This window comes from Arachis hypogaea, chromosome 20 (assembly GCF_003086295.3).
Source record: "Arachis hypogaea cultivar Tifrunner chromosome 20, arahy.Tifrunner.gnm2.J5K5, whole genome shotgun sequence".
Taxonomy (NCBI): domain Eukaryota; kingdom Viridiplantae; phylum Streptophyta; class Magnoliopsida; order Fabales; family Fabaceae; genus Arachis; species Arachis hypogaea.
Window position 1 is genome coordinate 51,711,605 of NC_092055.1, and position 12,939 is coordinate 51,724,543.

Consider the following 12,939-nt stretch of genomic DNA (forward strand, 5'->3'; position numbering starts at 1 on the left):
TATCAGAATTCACCGGGGGCAATTTCTTGGGCCCCTTTTTAACCCAGATTCAAGCCCGAAAGTCCATATTAGAGGCAGGGGTGTAGCTGAGACTTAGACACACTTTCATTCTCACTGAGTTTTAGTTTTTTTGAATTCAAGAGAAGAACACTACTTCTCTTATGGTTCTTAGATTTTAGTTTTATGCTTTTGGATTGGATATTGAGAGAGCTCCGTCTACCTTCGATTGAAGTCTTCATCATTCTAGTTTTCCTTTCCATTACCTTACTCTTTTGTTTTCTATTTAATTTGCTCGTGGTCATGTATGGATATTGTCAATTTTGGGATTTATTAATATAATGAACAATTTTTATATTTAATTTCATTTCTTGTTTGAATTTCTTCAATTAATTATCAGCTTTAAAATTTTCCTTTATTAATTTATTTTATTTACCATGTCTCGTATTTGTTCTTATTCCATGTTGTTGAAAAATGGCATTCATGTTATGATTTAAAACTCTCAACTTGGCTTGGGAGTTGATTAATTGTTCTTATTTGGGGATTGCTAGCGAACTCACTCTTCACTGACTCTAATCCTTCCAAAGGAAGGGATTAAGACTTGTAAACCCAAGTTAGTGTCACCCACTTAAACTTCCTTTGCAACTGCAAGAGGATAACTGAGTGGAAGCAATAACCTTTACTCTTGCACTTGGGAGAGGCCAACAAGGATAGAAACTCCAATTAATTTTCTCTCAGCCAAGGCCTTTTAATTCAAATACATAACATCAATTGCTATTATTCACTACTTTGATTTTTAGTTGTTTATCTCTTCGTTCTCAAACCTCAAAAATTTCTCAAAAAATTCATGATCAATAACTTGCACTCTTTTGTCAACTCTTTGGGAAACGACCTGGGAATTTTACTCCCAGTTAATTGATTCTAAATTGTGACAACTCTTTTTAAATTGATAAGTGGAGTTTTCGTCGATTAAGAACTGTACTTGCAATGTTATTTTTATTATAAATTCTTAATCGTCAATTTTTCACCCGTCACCAACCTTTCTGAGTTTCAATGGATAGTGAGATGCCAAAACTATTCAGAAGCAAAAAGCTACTAAGTTCTGCTCATCTAATTACAACTAAGCTTCATTGGAAACTTTAAGATTTATTGTATCTTAATCTTCTTTTTATCCTACTGTATTTTTATTTGCTTGGGGACAAGAAACATTTTAAGTTTGGTGTTGTGATAAGCAGATATTTTATACGAGTTTTGGTATCATTTTCATATAGTTTTTAATATGTTTTGTTTAGTTTTTATTAAGTTTTTATAGGTTTTAGTGTTAAATTCGCATTTTTGGATTCTACCATGAGTTTATGTGTTTTTGTGCAATTTTAGGTATTTTCTGGCTGAAATTGAGGAGCTGGAGCAAAAGTCTGTTTCAGAGACAAAGAAAGCACTACAGATGCTGTCTGGATCTGACCTCCTTGCACTCGGAAGAGCTTTTCTGGAGCTACAGAAGTCCAAATAGAGCGTTCTCAACGGCTATGGAAATCTGACTTCCAGAGCTTTCTAGAAATATATAATAGTTTATACTTTGCTTCAGACTAGAAGACCCAAAACTAGCATCCAACGTTAGCCTCCTGCCCCCTTCCAAGCGTCCAGCTCCCAAAAAGCAAAGACCAGCATCCAAACGCCCAGAGAGGACCTCCTAGCCAGTGTTCAACGTCCTAGAGGCCTCATAGCATATGGATCTCATCAAAACTCAGCCCAAAGATTCACCAAGTGGGCCCAGAAGCAAATTTTAGCATGAAAAAGACTATTTTACCTTTACTACTCATTACTTTAGTATTTAAAGTAGAAGATGACTCTTTGTTAAAGATCTTCGCCCATTATTTACCATATTTTCGTTTACCACATTGTATTTTCTATCAGTATGAGTTTCTAAACATCCTAGGTTGAGGGGACGAGCCCTGCTGAGTTTTATGGATTAATAAAAGTATTACTGTTTCTCTTTTTAATCTATGTTCGATTCTCTGTTCGAAGATGTATATTCGATCTTCATCAATATGGGTGCGTTGAACTAGCATAAGGTTATCACATTCTACATAGGTTCAGAGTGCGTCTTTCATCGGACAATGATGAACCACCAGCTTGATTATGCATCTCTTACACGGCTAATCCACGACTTTGTTGGGGACTTCTCGAGACACCAATTCAGCCGATTTACGGGCAGATTAGGGTCTTTGTGGTAAAGGCTAGAACCTAAAGGCTCAGCATCCTCCAATCCGAAAGATTCGACCTTGTCTGCGGCATTTTGAGTAAGATCATCAAGGAGAATGAACTGCGAGAGCTTCACCCTCAATCAGAATGGATCCGCACTAACCCTGGGGTTTAGATCTAGAGGAGTATTAGCGGCTGCTCAAACCAGCGTCAATCACAAACAGCCTGCCATAGAAAAAATCGTTCACAATTGAAGAAGACAGTAATACCAGAGTTAATCCAGAAGGACAAAGCACCTCCAAGCCTTAACCAATTCCTTATCCTTGTTTACCTCTCAATTCACAATGCATTTTGTACCCTTTTTCTTTATTTCCCTTTTTTACATGTCAACTTAGTTTAGATCTCACAAATACAAATTAAGCCAATTCTTCTATTTTTCTGACTAAGACCTACAAGATAATCATAGCTTGCTTCAAACCACAATCCTCGTAGGATCGACCCTGACTCACTCAGGTATTACTTGGACGACCCAGTGCACTTGCTGGTTCAGTTGTACGAAGCATGAGAATTCGCACACCAGAAATCTCACGTACGCAACCCCTGGTCTGCATATGTGAGATTGCAAAACAGAGGAGAGTTCTCGTGTTGCGTGTGCCCTGCTCGCGTATGTGAGCGTTCACATTGATAGGTCTGCACACGCAGTACCATGAGCACGTATGCAAGATCAACAACACAGGGGAAATTTTTGCGTCGCGTGCAAGGGTCCACGTACGCATGCACCCTTTTTCTTTCAAAACTACTAAGTTTGAAAAAAACCAGATTGTTGCACCAAACTTCAAATGCGCATAATTTTTTCGTTTTAAATGATTTTTCATCCGTTCATTAAACGGCATAAACTTCACGGACCCAATTTTTATTTGAAATAAATTTCACAAAATTTGGGGGTTCGAAAACCAAGTTATGACTCGCCAAAGTTGGTCAAAAATTACTTTTTACCAAAAACATCAAAACCTCTATTCTTTCCAAATTCTCAATTTTAAAGCAAAGTCTTATAACGAAAACAACACCAAAAGTCCCCAAATCATACACACATACCTTCCAACCACTTCACCTCGTACCAATACCCAATTTTCCTTCAATCATTCAACAATTCCATATATACATATTCAATGATTCCCCAACAAAATAAATAACAACTATATTCGTATATATTAATTTTATACCACAACAAGCCAGCATACAAATTCATCCAATCCATTCAATAATTTCCAACAATCATCACTAATCTTTAACAATTCACATAATTTTACTTATCCTACGGACCACTAGCCTAAATTTTTATGTAATATTATACATTATCTATGAGAAGCCAAAACCATACCTTGGTCGATTCTTCCCTAAACCCAGAACGCCTCAAATTCCACCGTTCCACAAGTGTTCAAAGTACCAATTCTCACCAAACACAAATTCAGCTTCCCAGGTTCATTCCTAAGCCTCCATTTTCATTAATTTAGCTCTGAAACACATAATTTAATCTAATTACACACAATATCACTATAATTAACATAAGGGTTTTCTTTTTCAACAATTTTACAAGGGTTAGTGGTTCTTCACCTTACCGACAGACGTTTGGAACAAGACCCAACAAGTTTCAAAGCTAATTTGATCCTAAACATCAAAATTTCATAATATCTCAATACCAATTATTAAAAGTTTTGAAATTGAAGAGGGTGAAAAACTGGGTGAGAAATAAAAATTTCTTACCATTTAGTTCGGATAGATTTGTAGAGTTCGACACAGTGGTCGCAGACGATGCGGCGATCGGAGCTCCGAATTGAAAGTTAGGATTTGATTTTTTTTTTTGTTGGTTATGACAGGCATGATTTATAATTTAAGCTTTGTCCATATAGGATGGGTTCTTCAATGTTATTGAAAAGATTAAAAGTATCTGCAATAATTATGATTGGTGATACTACTCGTGTTTATGGTTATCCCTTGGAAATTTTTAGACATCATCTCAACTGTTCCCAAAGTGGAAAGAGAATTAAGAATGTTATGAAGAAGTATGTCGAATTCATATTTAAAAAATGGTAATTTATTTTCCATCATTTATGTGTATACATAGTTTCAATGTTAAAAGATCTAATGAGTATTTTATGTCTTAAATTAGATACAAAGTTTCTCTAGATGTTAAGGATGGGACTGAAAAAGCTACCTTTGTTCTTTATGATCGTCCTGCAACACTCTTATTCAAAAAGAAAAACTCCTTGATGTTGTTTAAGAGTTTGATTCTGAACATCTGGTATATGTATATTTGAAAACAATAAACATATGTGATAGTTTCTCACTTATTAATGATATTTATTTTTTTAAGTGATAGCTCAATTGATTTCATTTTAGTAGCTTTTAATTTTTATTTTTTTGTATTTGATTGTAGGATGTCCATACAACTACTTATCTACTGTTATTTGATTATGTTATTGAGAAGGAAGTTGTATTTTAAGTAGACCACAAGAAAGTTGGTTATGCACCATATATGGAGACATTTAAAGTAGTCAATTGTTGTGATAATCATGTGATACTAACCAAATTTAAGACCGATTATGTTTCTAGTGTTAGTAATTCTATTCAGTGTTTTTGTTGTGGATTTTGTTAGATACAAATTGATCTTTTGCTCTTTAAAATATATGTAGTTAGCATACTTTTATTGTTTTTTATTCCTATTTTGATGAATTAACATTTTGTGCGGAGACTTGTGTGACCAGCTTTATTTTTACTGATTTATGAGGATGTCATTAAAAATCCTCGGCCTCATGATGAAATATCATCTCTTGGTACTAGAATTTTGATTACTCCTGACAACATAGAATCTATTGAAGTTGATATGGAGACTTTGGATGCTGCATATAACCTTTCGAAGTCGGTACTAAATTTTCTACATTATTTCTGTTCATGTTTAGGTCATCTCTTTAGATATATTTGCACATTACTTGACTAATATAATTTTTAATATATCTAAATGATGTGAAGAATGTGAGTTTGTATTCTGAGTTAATTTAGATATGATATAAAGTGTATAAAGTTATTAGACTAGGCTAATATCCTAATTGTATGAGCATGCTATTTAAGTCCAATTTAATTATTCTCATTGGTGCACGAATCCCAATACTTTTGTATAGCTGTACCAGCAAGTGCACTGGGTCGTCCAAGTAATACCTGAGTGAGTCAGGATCGATCCCATGAGGATTGTGAATTGAAGCAACCTATGGTTATCTTTCAGGTCTTAGTCAGGAAGATCAGAAGGTTGTTTGAAGTTGTAAGAGTAATGTATGCCTTAAAATCATCAATAGGAATATGAAAAAAGGGTAGAAGGTGTTGTTAGATTCAGAATTGTGTTAGGATTATGGGATTATTATAATAGGGTGCTAATACTTTAAAGATAGAGTTGAGGATTGGAGTTGCTTTGCCTTTCTGAATTAACTCCGGTATTACTGCTCTCTTTGCTTGTGAGTGATTTCTTCAATGGCAGGCTGTATGTGATTGACACTGGTTTGAGCAGCTGCAAATACTCCTCCAAATTTGAACCCCAGGTTTAGTGCGGATCCATTCTGATTGAGGGTGAAGCTCGTGGATTAGCCGTTTGAGAGATGTATAAACATAGCTGTTGGTTCGTCCTTGTCCAGTGAAAGACGCATTCTGAACCCAAGTAGATGCGGGTGTTTGTCAGGCATGTTCGTCTTAATGTGATGAACAGAGCTAATTGGTTAGATCATCCTATTCATCACGATAAAGATCGGGATATACATCTTAAAGATAGATCAAACACGGATCGAAGAAGAAACAAAAATACTTTTATTAATTCATAGGACTCAACAGGGCTCCTCCCCTCAACCTACGAGGTTTAGAAACTCATACTGAGGTAGAAGACAATGATAAACATGTATAATGAGAAAACGTGATGATAGTTACATATATTTAATCCCTTAAATATTAAATAGATGACTAGTAAGGGTGAAATAGTCTATTTAATGCTAAAATCCACTTCTTGGGCCCACTTAGTGAGTGTTTGGGTTGAGCTTTGATGAGATCCACGTGCTATGAGGCTCTTTGGGCGTGGAATGCCAGATAGGGGGTCCTCTCTGGGCCTTTGGACGCTGAGCTCTGCTCTTTGGGCGCTGGACGCCTAGAAGGGGGCAGGAAGCTGATATTGGACGCCAGTTTTGGGCCTTCTAATCTGAAGCAAAGTATAAATTATTATATATTTCTGGAAAGCTCTGTAAGTCAGCTTTCCATAGTTGTTAAGAGCGCTCTATTTGGACTTCTGTAGCTCTAGAAAAGCTCTTCCGAATGCAGGCAGGTTAGATCTAGACAGCATCTGCAGTGCTTTCTCTGTCTCTGAATTAGACTTCTGCCCCAGCTCCTCAATTTCAGCCAGAAAATACCTGAAATTGCCCAAAAATACAGAAACTCATACTAGAATCCAAAAATGTGAATTTAACACTAAAACCTATAAGAACTTAATAAAAACTAAATAAAAACTACTAAAAACTATATGAAAATGATGTCAAAAAGCGTATAAATATCCGCTCATCACAACACTAAACTTAAACCGTTACTTGTCCCCAAGCAACTAAAAACATAGTAGGATAAAAAGAAAATTAAGATACAATAAATTTCTAAGTTTCAAGTGAAGCTTAGTTAAAATCAGATGAGCGGGACTTAGTAGCTTTTTGCTTATGAATATTTGTGGCATCTCACTATTAATTGAAACTCAGAGATGTTGGCATCCTTAGGAACTTAGAATCCAGATGATATTTTTAACTCTCCTAGTTAAGCTTATTTTGATTCTTGAACACGGCTTTTTGAGTCTTTGTCGTGACCCTAAGCACTCTGTTTTCCAGTATTACCACCGGATACATTCATGCCACAGACACTTTAACTGGGTGAACCTTTTTAGATTGTGACTCAGCTTTGCTAGAGTCCCCAGATAGAGGTGTCCAGAGTTCTTAAGCACACTCTTTTGCTTTGGACCACGACTTTAACCGCTCAATCTCAAGCTTTTCACTTCACACCTTCATGCCACAAGCACATGGTTAGGGACAACTTGGTTGAGCCGCTTAGGCCAGGATTTTATTCCTTTAGGCCCTCCTAACCGTTGATGCTCAAAGCCTTGGGCCCTTTTACCCTTGCCTTTTAGTTTAAAGGGTTACTGGCTTTTTCTTTTTCGCCATTTTTCTTTCTTTTTTCTCTGCATGCATAGTAATTTTTTTTGCTTTTGCAACATGCTTTTTCTTTTGCTTTTTGCTGCTTTTTCTTGCTTCAAGAATCAATTTTCAGATTTTTCAGACTATCAATAATACTTTTTCTTTTTTCTTATTCTTTCAAGAGCCAACATTCTAAAGTTACAACCTCAAATATGCACTGTTTAATTATGTATTCAGAAAACAAAAGCAAATGATACCACATCAAACTAATTAAACTAATCTTAATTTAAACTTGAAATTCATGCATCTCTCAATTCTTTTCAATTAAAAAGATTTTTCATTTAAGCAAGGTGAGAGATATATGGAACATTTTACAACTTAAAGACATCAATGCAAATGATCATGCAACTAGAACAAGAGAACAGATAAATAAATAGACAGAAAATAGAAAAATAATAGAAAATGAGATAAAGAGAACGAATCCACCTGACTGATGGTGGCCAGTGCTCTTCCTTGAGGATCCCATGTAGTGCTTGATCTCTTCTATGGCACTCCTTTGTCTTTGTTGAGGTGGTTGCACAGGCTCATGTGTATGCTCTCTACTTTGCTCCATCCTCTTCTTCTATACTTAAGAGTGGTAGAAGTTACAAAGCAGAGCTTTTGCAACACCAAACTTAAGAGTTTTGCTCACACTCGAGCAAATATGATCAATGAGAAAGAAGAAGGTGGGGTAGGTAGAGCTTCTGTAGGATCTCTTGGTCCTGAGAGGCTAGGAAATTCCAGAATCCCTGCTTCTCTGGATTGGCGTTTGAACTCCCAGGGGCTGCTCCCTGGCTGGCGTGCATCACCAGAAATGCTCCCCTCTTGGGGCATTGAACGCCCAGCAGGGATACCCTGGTTGGTGTTCAACTTTGACACTCTTTCTGGAGTATTCTGTTTTCACTGCTGTGAATGCTGTTTCTTGACTGGTGCACATGATCATGACTCTGACATTGAAAAGAAAAACAAAATAAAGGAAAATAACTATGGTTGAGTAAGGTTGCGTTGCCTCCCAACAAGCGCTTCTTTAATGTCTTTAGCTGGACTTCACTGTACTTAACTTAGTAATAGTGTTGAGCCTCCTGGCTCTATTTCTCCTTCAAGGTAATACTTTATTCTTTGCCCATTGACAGTGAATCTATTTTCAGGATCTTTACCTTGAAGTTCTATGTGTCCGTAAGGTGATACTGTTGTAATGACATACGGTCCCTTCCAACAGAATTTGAGTTTTCCAGGGAATAATCTGAGCATTGAGTTGAAGAGCAGGACTTTCTGTCCTAGTTCAAAGACTCTGGAAGCTATCTTCCTGTCATGCCACCTCTATGCTTTTTCCTTATAGATTTTTGCATTTTCAAATGCTTCTAAGTAGAATTCATCCAACTCATTTAGTTGGAGCAGCCATTTCTCCCCTGCTGCTTTAGCATCAAGGTTGAGAAATCTAGAAGCCCAATATGCTTTGTGTTCTAGTTCCACTGAAAAATGACATGACTTCCGATATACTAACTGATATGGTGAAGTTCCAATGGGGGTTTTGAAAGCTGTTCTGTATGCCCACAGAGCATCATCAAGCTTTGTAGCCCAATCCTTTCTAGAGGCACTTACTGTCCTCTCTAGGATTCACTTTAGTTCTCTATTTGAGACTTCAACTTGCCCATTCATTTGGGGATGATACGGTGTTGCCACTTTATGACAAACTCCGTAATGGCTTAAGACAGAATCCAGCTATCTGTTGCAAAAATGAGTACCTCCATTACTGATTAATGTCCTAGGAACACCAAATCTGCTGAAGATGTTATTCTGGAGGAACTTCATTACTACTTTTGTGTCATTAGTGGGCGTTGCTATTGCTTCAACCTATTTAGACACATAATCTACTGCCACAAGGATGTAGGTATTTGAGTAAGAAGGCGAGAATGGTCCCGTGAAATCTATGCCCCATACATCAAGAAACTCAATCTCTAAGATTTCTTGCTGAGACATGCTGTGATCATGAGGAAGATTGCCAACCCTCTGGCAACTATCACAATTACAGATAAACTCTCTAAAATCCTTAAAGAGAGTAGGCCAGTAAAAGCCACTTTGGAGTACCTTAGTGGCTATCTGCTCACCTCCAAAGTGTCCTCCACAGTCAGAGCCATGGCAATGCCATAGAATTCTCTGTGCCTCTTCTTCAGACACACAGCATCGGATTATTCCATCCGAACATCTCTTAAAGAGATATGGCTCATCCCAAAGGTAATATTTTGCATCATGCATAAGTTTCTGGGCTTGCTTCCTGGTAAACTCCTTGGGAATGAACCGTATAGCCTTGTAGTTTGCAATGTCTGCAAACCAAGGTACTGTCCGGATGGCATAGAGCTGCTCATCTGGAAAGGATTTAGATATGTCAGTGGAAGGCGAAGAAGTTCCTGCTACTGGCTCAATCCGGGACAAGTGATCAGCTACCTGATTCTCTGTCCCTTTTTTGTCTCTAATTTCTATATCAAACTCTTGCGGGAGCAATACCCATCTTATAAGCCTGGGTTTAGAATCCTGCTTGGTGAGCAGATATTTTAGAGTAGCATGGTCAGTATAAATAATGACCTTAGATCCTACTAGGTAGGATCTAAACTTGTCAGTGGCATAAACCACTACAAGTAGCTCCTTTTCTGTAGTAATGTAATTTTTCTGCGCCTCATTTAATACGCGACTAGCATAGTAAATGACATGCAGAAGCTTGTCATGTCTCTGACCTAGAACTGCGCCAATTGCATGATCACTTGCATCACACATTAGCTCAAATGGCATGTCCCAGTTGGGTGTAGAGATAATAGGAGCGCTGACAAGCTTGGCCTTCAAAGTTTCAAAGGCATGCGGGCATTCTTGGTCAAGGACGAATGGAACATCAGTGGCCAAGAGATTGCACAGGGGTTTGGCGATTTTAGAAAAATCTTTTATGAACCGCTTGTAGAAGCCTGCATATCCTAGGAAGCTTCTGATAGCCTTAACACTAGTAGGTGGAGGTAAGCGTTCAATCACTTCCACCTTCGCTTGATCCACTTCTATCCCTTTGTTTGAGATCCGATCCCTAAGAACAATGCCCTCCGTTACCATAAAGTGGCATTTCTTCCAGTTTAGAACTAGGTTTGTTTCTTGGCATCTTTTTAGGACCAGGGTCAGATGATCAAGACAGGAGTCAGAGGAGTCTCCATAAACAGAGAAGTCATCTATGAATACTTCAAGGAACTTCTCTACCATGTCAGAGAAGATGGATAACATGCATCTCTGAAAAGTGGCAGGTGCATTGCACAGGCCGAATGGCATTCGTCTATAAGCGAATACACCCGAAGGACATGTGAATACCGTCTTCTCTTGATCCTGTAGATCTACCGCTATTTTATTGTACCCGGAATAACCATCCAGAAAATAATAAAAAACGTGACCTGCGAATCTTTCTAGCATTTGGTCAATGAAGGGTAATGGAAAGTGATCTTTCTTGGTGGCGTCATTGAGTTTTCTATAATCAATGCACATACGCCACCCTGTAACTGTCCTTTTTAGGATCAACTCATTCTTTTCATTGTGAACCATTGTCATTCCTCCCTTCTTAGGAACAACCTGGACAGGGCTCACCCATGGGCTGTTAGAAATAGGATAAATAATCCCAGCCTCATAGAGTTTAGTGACCTCCTTCTGCACTACTTCCTTCATGGATGGATTCAATCGCCTCTGTGGTTGTACCACTGGTTTGGCATTATCCTCCAGCAGGATTTTTATGCATGCATCGGACAGGGCTAATGCCCTTAAGGTCACTTATAGTCCACCCAATGGTGGTCCTATGTGCTTTAAGCACTTGGATTAGTGCTTCTTCTTCCTATGGCTCTAGTGTAGAGCTTATGATCACATGATATGTATCTCTCTCTTCCAGAAATACATATTTCAGGGAGGAGGGTAATGGCTTAAGCTCGAGCTTAGGAGGCTTCTCCTTTTCCTCAGAGGTTTCCATAAGTTCCTCTGAATCAGGCTGAGTATCATCAAGGATATCATCTAGCCCTTCCTTGAGGCTTTTGGCCATGTTGACTTCTTCCACCAGGGAATCAATGAAGTCAATGCTCATGCATTCGTTTGGAATGTCTGGATGTTCTATAGCCTTCACAGCATTGAGTACGAACTTTTCCTCATTGACTCTTAGGGTTACTTCCCCTTTTTCAACATCAATGAGGGTCCGTCCTGTAACTAGGAAAGGTCTTCCTAGGATGAGAGATGCACTCTTGTGTCCCTCTATATCCAATACCACAAAGTCAGTGGGAAACGCAAAAGGTCTAACCTTGACAATCATGTCCTCTATTACTCCTGATGGTATCTTAATAGACCCATCAGCAAGTTGAAGGCACATGCGGGTTGGTTTGACTTCCTCAATCAAACAGAGCTTCTTTATTAAAGAAGCAGGTATTAGGTTGATGCTTGCTCCAAGGTCGCATAGAGCTGACCTTGTACAAGCATCACCTAGAGTGCATGGTATCATAAAGCTCCCAGGGTCTTTAAGCTTCTCTGGTAAGCTATTCTAAATAATTGCACTACATTCCTCAATGAGGAGGACTATTTGTGTCTCTCTCCAATCCTTCTTATGACTTAAAATTTCCTTCATGAACTTTGCATAAGAAGGTATTATTCAAGAGCTTCTGCAAAAGGGATCTTTATCTCTAATGTTCTGAGATACTCCGCAAAGCGGGCAAACTATTTATCCCTTTCCTCTTGACAGAGTTTCCGAGGAAATGGCATCTTAGCCTTGTACTCATCAACCTTTGTCGATGAAGGCTAAATACCATTTGAGTTGGAAGGGGGGTTACTAGCTTGTTTAGGAGGGTTGTTATCAATCAATGACTGACCTCCCTTGCATGGGCGTTCAACGCCCCTGCTGCTATTCGCTTGGGCGTTTGGATACCCAATATCTGCCCTTTCCAAGTGTGCAATGCCAAGAGGGATACTTTTCTGGGCATTTAAACGCCCAGAGTCCTCTTGTGCAAAGACTTGGTTATCCTCTATGGACTTTTTGTTTTTATTATACTGAGGTTGGGTTTTTAAAGTTTTCCCACTCCTCAGTTGGATAGCCTGGCACTCATCTGTTATCTGCTTAGATAACTATTGCCTTGTTTGACTCAACTGGGCTTCTACATTTCTGTTAGAAGCCTGATTTTCTCTCAGAGCCTCTTGCAGTTCCAGTATTTACTGGGCAAAGGCGTGTAGTTGCTGAGTCAATGGGCTATCCTGCTCTGGAGGGTTAGGTTCAGCAACTACTGCCTTAACCTCTCCTTTTATAGAGGTCTCAGGAGATGAGTACAGATGCCGATTAGTGGCAACTGTCTCAATAAGCTCTTGAGCCTCTCCTATGGTCTTTCTCATGTGTATGGAACCAACAGCAGAGTGGTCCAAAGACATTCTATATATGTCTGAAAACCCATAGTAGAATATGTCTAATTGTACCCATTCTGGAAATATTTCAGTGGGACATTTTCTT